Source organism: Erythranthe guttata, chromosome 1 (assembly GCF_056151865.1).
Source record: "Erythranthe guttata isolate IM_541 chromosome 1, IM_541, whole genome shotgun sequence".
NCBI lineage: Eukaryota > Viridiplantae > Streptophyta > Magnoliopsida > Lamiales > Phrymaceae > Erythranthe > Erythranthe guttata.
The window spans coordinates 14,302,501-14,312,500 of NC_142533.1; positions in this window are offsets into that span (position 1 = coordinate 14,302,501).

Here is a 10,000-nt window from a genome sequence, read left to right on the forward strand (position 1 = left end):
AATATAAATAATAATTACTATTTCGTAAAAGAACTATCCACAGTACATTTCCACTCTTCAAACCTCATACCCGAATTAATATTCCTAATTATTATCTATTTTTTGAATTAAAATAATAAAAAAATGTAATTAAAAATCATAAAAAGTAATTCATGTAACTTCAGCAGGAGCCATACGGGATAATTTTCGTGATTTTTCGAATATATTTTGATATTTTTCTCTATTTATTATCTATTTTACTGTATTTCTTGAATTAAAATAATAAAAAAATATAAATAAAAACCAGAAAAATAAAATAAAATTTCAAGAACTCTTGAATAATTAACAGGAACTAATTGGCATAACGTTCGTGATTTTTAAAATATATTTCGATATTTTTCTCTATTTATTATCTATTTTATTGTATTTTTTTGAATTAAAATAATAAAAAATATAATTACAAACCAGAAAAATAAAAAACAAATTCAACAATTATTGTAATATCAACATGAACTATTTGGCATAATTTTCGTGATTTTTAAAATGTATATTGATATTTTTCTCCATTTATTTGGTAATTAAAATTATTTTCGAATGAAAAAATTAAATAAAAGTAATTACAAGTCGGAAAAATAAAATTCCAGTTTCTACGGGTAGATAATAATATAATTAATGTTAGAAAAAAATTTGGTTAAAAAATAAGTTGAATAAGATATAAAATATTGAGAAATAAAAAAGTTGCTTCCCTCGGCATTTTCAATGTCTAGTGGTCATTTGGCTGATTTTGTCCATTTCACTACTATAGGGGGGGAGGTGTCCAAGGAGGGTGCTAGGCCAAGGTGCTAGCAACTTTGCCCAAGGTGCTAGCAACTTGGGCAAAGTTGCTAGCAACTTTGGCAAAAGAGGGCCTGCCGTGCCCCCCTGCGGCAGGAATGGTGGGCCAGTGGTGGCGGGCGGGCGGCACCACCACCCAACGGCGGCGGCGCTCCGGCAGCGGCGGCGGCGGCCGGTCGGAAAAAAAAAAAAAAATATATTTTTTTTTTTTCCAGTCCCTTTCGGAAGAGGCTCGATAAAGAAAGATGCAGGATAAAGAAAGATGCCCGAATAAAGAAAGATGCCGAATAAAGAAGGTTGCTTGTCGCAAATAAAGAAGTTGGCTTGTCGGTAATCAACATGTTTCTTCCTAGTCAATATTGAGGCCGGTGCGGTGCTTCGGCGAAGCCCGGCAACATACATTCTTACGGGTTGGTATGGTATGATAATTTGTGCTTGTCGGACCATCATTGGGTGGAGTTCGGTCGAAGTCAGCCCCCAATAGGCGATTGGAGTGTCAAACGGCTGTGTTGCGTTGTGGGATGGCTCTCATCCGAAAATGGTGTGGTTAGTACGAGTTATGCTTCGAACACCACTCTATCGAGGAAGTGAGTTGTCCTTCGGGCAATGCTGTTGGTTTGCGCGTTGCCTATTGGGAAAGGTTGTCTCGCTCGTTTCTCTACTCCGGTGATGCATGATGGGCATGATTATTTGTGGCTCTCGAGCGAATCGGTGCTAGTAGGTGATGGGAATATAGGCGATGCGTTGCTATACGGCTGTCGGTGCTTCGTGGGATGGCTCTCATTCGAAAATGGTGTGTGTAGTACGAGTTATGCTTCGAACCCTGCTCTGTCGAGAAAGTGAGTTGTCCTTCGGGCAGCTGCTGTTGGTTGGCATGGTTGCCTGAATGTTCCGGTGCTCATTGGAAGTTTCGCTCGAACCACTACTCAAGGTTGGATATTCACGAATGCATGTTGTCGGTGCCCGTTGGAATGTTTCGCTCGGACTCACTCGGTGATGGAATGTTCCTCGGAATAAGACCACATAAGTGGGTGGTGGTGCAAATAAGACCACATAAGTGGGTGGCGGTGCAAATAAGACCGCATAAGTGGGTGGTGGTGCAAATAAGTGGGTGGTGGTGAACACCGCAAAGAACAAGTGGGCTTGCATCGTGCTCGACGGGGCATATGCTTGGGTGGGCTCGTCGTTGTTTGTCCAGTGCTGTGCTCTTGCATTGCTTTTGGTCGGACAACGATGCTCCTTCTCGGGCATTGCGTACGGCAGGGTGTGTGAGTGGTGCTTGGTGCGCACGGGCTTGTCGGATCCCTGCTCGGGCAGCGACAGCAACTTGTGCGCGCCTCTTCAATCGTCGGTTCAAGTGTGCCTTGATCGGTGTCGGTTTCCTGTGCTGCGTACCTATCGTGTTGGTATCGTGTCGGTTAAAAGTGCCCCGTTTCGTCTTGCGTTGCATCCTTTTCAAGGCTGCGGCGTGGGATGGACCATGAAGCATCCGTCGTGTTCCACATCCCAGACGTAACAGTCCCCGGGTTGTTGGTGCACGGCGGCACACTCGATCTCTCGGATGCGGAAAATTGAGTGGGTACGAGGCGTTGGCCCTCTATTTACCCCAAGAAAATGCGTTTCACGCTCTATGCGAACGACGACGGTCGCCGTCGCGATCGAGTCCTTGCGGCTTGCATCGCGCGGTGCCGGTGTCGGTAAGGAATGTTAGAGTAGGTGACCAACAAGCCAACTTGTGGCTGTGGTCTTTCGTATTTATTATGGTAATAAACGAACCTTTATTCGTATTAATGATAAAACACCTTGGCATTCTATATCTTTGTCCCTTTGTCACAAGCATAGATATAGTCCTTACAGTTATTACAAGTACTAGTAATTGATCGTTAGGATCGTGAGATATTTACTTAAGTATTACAATTGTTAAACGTGTTCCTAGTCGAAGGGTTACGCCACTAATGAGGATATCCGCCTTTCCCATTAAGACTAGCACTTAGTGTATGTGTACTGCATCTCATCAGTAAACGGTATTGTGATATCGGCATGCATAAGTGGGTGCTCGTAAGTTGACGAGTTCACTGAACTCCCTCACCCTAGAAATCTCTAAGTGGTTCCCAATAATCGAGTAGAGATATCTATGGTATAGTTGTACACCATTAGTCCTTATGACCTAGACATCACCGTGAGTTCACTAGAGGACCAGTTGTATCGTGACCTGTCCCTGAGTTCCACCGAGGACCATCCCAAGGGCCAGTGTTCGTGCAGTCCGAAATCTAGTGGGAGGTCTGTGCATTGTAGTCGGGAATTCGATCGCTAGAATACTCTTGGATGTCCTGTGTGTTCTAATAGTTTGTAATCATTCTAAGTCTCTGGCCAGAGCTGACTAAGTGATGATTAGAGAATTCGATTCTCTAAGTCATGCACGTGACGATTACAACACTTGGAACGATCGCACCGTCATCGAACATATAAAGAGGTCTCGATGAACCAATGCCTCTAGTTCGATCGGGACATATGTATCGAAGGGACCGTACTGTACGTTAACTATATCTGAAGGTTCTTGCAGGCACTTCATTTGTATCTAGGGAATCATGACGCGTAGTTGCTAGACGCCAATCTTGATTCGTTGGGTGATTAAGTTGAAACGAGTTTCATCTTAATCGTAACTCGAAGGGGACGAGTTTTGACCAGAAAGGGTTGTGGGCCCACGGCTAGCTTACACCTTAACCATCGAGGGTCACACTGCTCGTGCACATGAGATCTTTGAGTAAACGGTCAAAGGTAAAATATGTTTATCTTTGCATGATTGGAAGTCAATATGATTCGGTCCAACATTCGTAATTTGGAATTATGAATGAGAATAAGAAAAGGAAAAGAATAGGCGAACATATTAGTGAACCTTCTAAATCGGGAAGTTTCCAAATTTAGAAAGTGCACTGAATTAGGGTTTCCACTTCTGGAAAGTTGGAAATCGAGAGTTGGCACTCGTAATGACGAGGACATTATAATGATTCCGAAAATGTAATCGTTACAGTTTTCCGATCATCGAATTGAGAGAGATGAGCAAGTAAAAGAACTAACGAACTTAAGCTGTTGGGCCCGGTCCAACTTAAGCCCGTAGGGTTTTATGCAAGACATATAAATACTTGATTTATAGGTCTTGCACACACACAACTAAGAGAACACACGTTCATAACCCTAGCCGCTGCCTCTCTCGATCAGCCACCCTCTCCCACGGCCACCACTACCGCGCCGTCGCCGGAAATTCGCCGGAATCGGCCACCCGTTGGCCGATCTCTTTCGGTATTCCTTTCCTTCTTTATTTTCTTCCGTTATTCTGACTATTACGTGTCTAGTGCCACGTGTTTAGTAGATCGAAGTATACGAGGTGAAATCCAAGAGGAGGAACATCGAAGAATCGAAGATGCGAGAAGGCAATCCTGAAAAACTGCTCTCGGATTTTCTGCGCTGTCCAGCGAGAAAATTCGCCATAAATCAACCGTTGATCGGGTGGACGTGGAATTTTGACAGCAGCTTCACGACTCAGAAATCTACAATAGTCCAGAAGAAATTGTTCATCCATTGAATAAGCAGGGAGATATTGAAGTCGGAGCAAGGCTGTAATTTCAGATCAGCAAACAGGTTGGATCAATAGGAGTGGGAAGAGCAGCTAGCCATCTTCTCGAGTCTTCGTTCGATTGATTCTTCAAGGACAGCACGTGAATCACACGCGCCGCCATAGCTCGGATCATCGCCGTTGCTGCCCCGGATTGCACGGATTGGTTTCCGTGGCAATCTAGCTTTGCTTAGTGCGCCTACCTCACGCTTCAAGAGGTAATGTTTCGAATCTATTGTCATTCGATTCGGTTACGTTTAAATTAATATATGCATGTTCGTTTTAATAAGAAACTTGTATGATTTAATGTGACTACATGAAATTGGTTTTATTATTGCGAGCATGATTATTTGATTTAAACGCGAGCATGCTAATTGATTTAATTTCGATTAAGTAATTAAGCATGTATGTTGTTTTTAATTTTGCTGGAAGCGTAAAGGTACGCAATTAATTGTTTTAATCATCGGGCATGTGCTTATGTGTTTTAAAGTTGTTTAAATCGCATAAATTTTTGTTTTCCGCTGCGTACACGTGCCCGAAACCCAACAGTGGTATCAGAGCTCGTTGCGCAATTAATTGCGTTCGTTTTAATATGCTATGATTTTATGCATGTTCGATTTATTAAAGTAGTGATTGTTGTATTATGTAATTGGGAGTTTTCGTAAGTTTAAAATATTTTTGAAATATTGATTTTAAAACAAATTGATTTTAATTTTCGGAAAATTATTTTCAATTAATCCCAATTAGATAATCGGATCAGCTATCATCTATTTTAATAAATAGGTGTTAGATTAATCAATTAATTTAAATTGTTAAATTGATTTCAATTAATAGAACACACGTATAATATTGATTATACTTCAACTTAATTAATAGTACCTCAACATTATTTGATTGATTTATGCTAGTTGAGGTTCTATAATTATTTTGAAAACTTGATAATTAATTAATGTAATTAATTATGTAGTTAGGTCGTATGTTCCTCTTAGGACAATATGCGTTTCCATATACCTTTAGAGAACATAGATGTAGGAATCACATAGACCAATCCGAACCTTCTGATGAGATAAAACCTTTTAATAAAAATCCTTCATTCTTAATTTAATTAAGAATCATTTCAAGCTATAAAGAAATACCCAATCTATTGAGTTATTTCTTTCCTTCTGCCAACGGTTGGATTATGTGTAGCCCTTTACTATAGTGCAGTAAGCCGTGTTAGCGGGGAGTGCTATGGTAGAGTAAGTTGTAATTCAATTGACATAGCGATGAAGGTAGCCATAGAAAAGGGTTATGTTGAATTAACGTGGTCGGCTAGATTAACTAGGGACTGCATTAGTTTGGCATAATCAAGTTCTATGAGCATCTTTGATTGGTAGGTTAGACTTGACACACGACGATTTTGATATTCGCGAGATTAACTTAGGTCATTATCAAGTGTGAGGAAAATTAATTTAGGGTCATATTGTGGATATGATTGATTGTGATCTACCTTTGGGCAAATATAATCGGGCTAGATTAACTACGGGTTATATTTGTCTATTGGACCTAAAGCCCATTAAGAAAAATCAGTTTTCTCGTTTGTCTACTAGAGGGAAGTGGAACTCGATAAAATTAGTGGGAGAACAATTAAATAACATAAGGCCAAACATTTAATTGTAACAATCATTTAACGTGAATCTCTAATAATCCTCTTCCCTATACCTCTCAGATAATCATGTCTAAGAATCCCATAATGTCAATCCTCGACAATAAACTCAATGGCCCTAATTACCTTGATTGGTTGCGTAGTCTTAAGCTTGTGCTAACCGTTGAGGGGCGTCTCTATGTTTTGAACGAGCGACTTCCCGCCACTATACCTGCCACAACAACTGATGCTGAAAAGGAAACTAATGAAGCATGGAAGAAAGATGACACACATGCTAGGTGCTATATGATAGCCGCCATGGAGCCCGCGCTTGCGAGGAAATATGAGTCTCACATGCATGCTTTCGATATAAAGGCTCATCTCGATAGCATGTATAGTGAGAATATTAGGGCATCGAGGTACGCTGCTACAAAGGAGTTGATCACAGCGAGACTGCGCGAAGGGACTTCGGTCCATGAGCACTGTCTCAAAATCATCACTCTCCTTGAAAAGCTAGTGCATCTCGATGTCACCCTCCCGGCCGAGCTCTCGTTGGATTTGATCATGTTGTCTCTTCCTAGATCCTATGAATTGTTCATAGTGAACTTCAACATGAACAAACTAGATCCTCCCTTGGATTAGTTAATGAACATGTTGGTCAGTTTCGAGTCCACCATTAAGAAAGAGAAGTCTGTTCTCATTGCTGTTACTTCTGGAAAGAATAGTTCTCCCCAAAAGAAGAGAAAGGAAAGAGTTCCCTTTCCAAACAACAAGTTCGAAGTGGGTGAAGGTAGTGGGGGCGCCTAAGGCGAAATTCAGCAAAACGTAGTGAGATATTAATGATAAAGAACTTTGGCATTCCCGAAAACCCAACTACAAACATATTAGGATATGGGGTTTTCCCGCTTATGTGAAGCGATTAGTGGGAGATAAGTTGGATAGTAAATCCGACTTGTGTTATTTTGTGGGGTATCCCGAAGATTCAATGGGATACGAATTCTATTATATCAAAGAAGCAAAGACGTTTGTTTCAAGAAATGCCACCTTTTTGGAAAGGGAGTTTCTATCCGATAGAAAAGGCAGCATGATAGAACTTGAAGTAGTTCAAGAACCACAAAGTGAAGTTCAAGCGCAAGAACAAGTAATCGAACCAATACAACAATCCACTAATATACCTCCTGAACCTACGGTACGTAGATCCGATAGAGTTCGGAAAATGCCGGATAGGTTATTCCTCCTCGAATGATGAAGATCATGTTGATCTTGGACAAGATCCAAGAACATACAATGAGGCCGTATCGGATGCGGACATGGGAAATTGGCTAACTGCCATGAAATCCGAAATGGACTCCATGTACTCCAACAAGGTGTGGACCTTGGTAGATCCACCTAAGGGAATTGTTCCTATTGGCTGCAAGTGGATCTATAAGAAGAAAATTGGAGTGGATGGAAAGGTATCGACCTATAAAGATAGATTGGTAGCGAAAAGTTACACTCAAAGGCAAGGCGTTGACTATGAGGAAACTTTTTCGCCAGTCGCGATGCTGAAGTCCATTAGGATTTTGCTGGCCATAGCTGCGTGGTACGACTACGAGATATGGCAAATGGATGTGAAGACCGCCTTCCTTAATGGAGATATTGAGGAAGAAATTTACATGGCGCAGCCGAAAGGCTTCATATCTTCTGGAAGTGAGCAAAAGGTTTGCAAGCTCCAGCGATCCATTTATGGATTGAAACAAGCATCCCGAAGTTGGAACATTAGGTTCGACTCAACTATCAAAGAGTTTGATTTTGAGAAGAATCCGGAGGAACCTTGTGTATACAAGAAGGTTAGTGGGAGGGCAGTGATATTTTTAGTGCTTTACGTTGATGACATTCTACTCATTGGGAATGACGTAGGAATGTTGCAGCAAACGAAAGCATGGTTGTCCACACGTTTCTCAATGAAGGATTTGGGAGAAGCATCTTATGTATTAGGAATACGCATCTATAGAGATAGAGCGAGAAAGATGCTTGGCTTATCCCAAAGCCTGTACATAGACACCGTTATGAAACGGTTTAGCATGGAAGAATCCAAGAAGGGATTCTTGCCAATGTCCCATGGAGTTCGTCTCTCGAAATCTATGTGTCCGCAAACACCTAGTGAAATCGAGGAGATGAAAAGGACACCCTATGCTTCTGCCATAGGAAGCATAATGTATGGCATGCTATGTACGAGACCCGATATTGCGTATGCTGTGAGTGTCACAAGAAGCAGATATCAGTCTAACCCCGACCCGGCTCACTGGAAAGCCGTGAAAGATATCCTCAAGTACTTGCGAAGGACTAAGGATATATTTTTGGTCTATGGGGGTGCCGAGTTGAAATTAGAGGGTTTCACCGACTCTAGTTTTCAATCGGACGTGGATGACTCAAAGTCGAATTCTGGATTTATATTCACGCTTAATGGTGGTGCCGTGTGTTGGAAGAGTTCCAAGAAAAGCACGGCGGCCGATTCCACTACTGAAGCGGAATACATTGCAGCGTCCGAAGCTGCAAAAGATGGGACTTGGATAAGGAAGTTCATCCATGAGTTGGGTGTCATTCCTAATGCTAGTGATCCAGTACCGTTGTACTGTGATAACACCGGAGCCTTGGCGCAAGCTAAGGAGCCGAGATCTCATCAGAAGTCGAAGCATATTCTGAGAAAGTATCATGTGATCCAAGAGATCATTGATAGAGGTGAAGTTAAAGTAGAACGAGTCACCTCGGAAGAGAACGTTACAGACCCCTTTACGAAGCCTTTACCGAGATCGGTCCATGAGAAACGTCGAGAGTCGATGGGATTGCGATTCATGGGTAGTTGGCTTTAGGTCAAGGGGGAGATTGTTAGAGTAGGTGACCAACAAGCCAACTTGTGGCTGTGCTCTTTCGTATTTATTATGGTAATAAACGAACCTTTATTCGTATTAATGATAAAACACCTTGGCATTCTATATCTTTGTCCCTTTGTCACAAGCATAGATATAGTCCTTACAGTTATTACAAGTACTAGTAATTGATCGTTAGGATCGTGAGATATTTACTTAAGTATTATAATTGTTAAACGTGTTCCTAGTCGAAGGGTTACGCCACTAATGAGGATATCGGCCTTTCCCATTAAGACTAGCACTTAGTGTATGTGTACTGCATCTCATCAGTAAACGGTATTGTGATATCGGCATGCATAAGTGGGTGCTCGTAAGTTGACGAGTTCACTGAACTCCCTCACCCTAGAAATCTCTAAGTGGTTCCCAATAATCGAGTAGAGATATCTATGGTATAGTTGTACACCATTAGTCCTTATGACCTAGACATCACCGTGAGTTCACTAGAGGACCAGTTGTATCGTGACCTGTCCCTGAGTTCCACCGAGGACCATCCCAAGGGCCAGTGTTCGTGCAGTCCGAAATCTAGTGGGAGGTATGTGCATTGTAGTCGGGGATTCGATCGCTAGAATACTCTTGGATGTCCTGTGTGTTCTAATAGTTTGTAATCATTCTAAGTCTCTGGCCAGAGCCGACTAAGTGATGATTAGAGAATTCGATTCTCTAAGTCATGCACGTGACGATTACAACACTTGGAACGATCGCACCGTCATCGAACATATAAAGAGGTCTCGATGAACCAATGCCTCTAGTTCGATCGGGACATATGTATCGAAGGGACCGTACTGTACGTTAACTATATCTGAAGGTTCTTGCAGGCACTTCATTTGTATCTAGGGAATCATGACGCGTAGTTGCTAGACGCCAATCTTGATTCGTTGGGTGATTAAGTTGAAACGAGTTTCATCTTAATCGTAACTCTAAGGGGACGAGTTTTGACCACAAAGGGTTGTGGGCCCACGGCTAGCTTACACCTGAACCATCGAGGGTCACACTGCTCGTGCACATGAGATCTTTGAATAAACGGTCAAAGGTAAAATATGT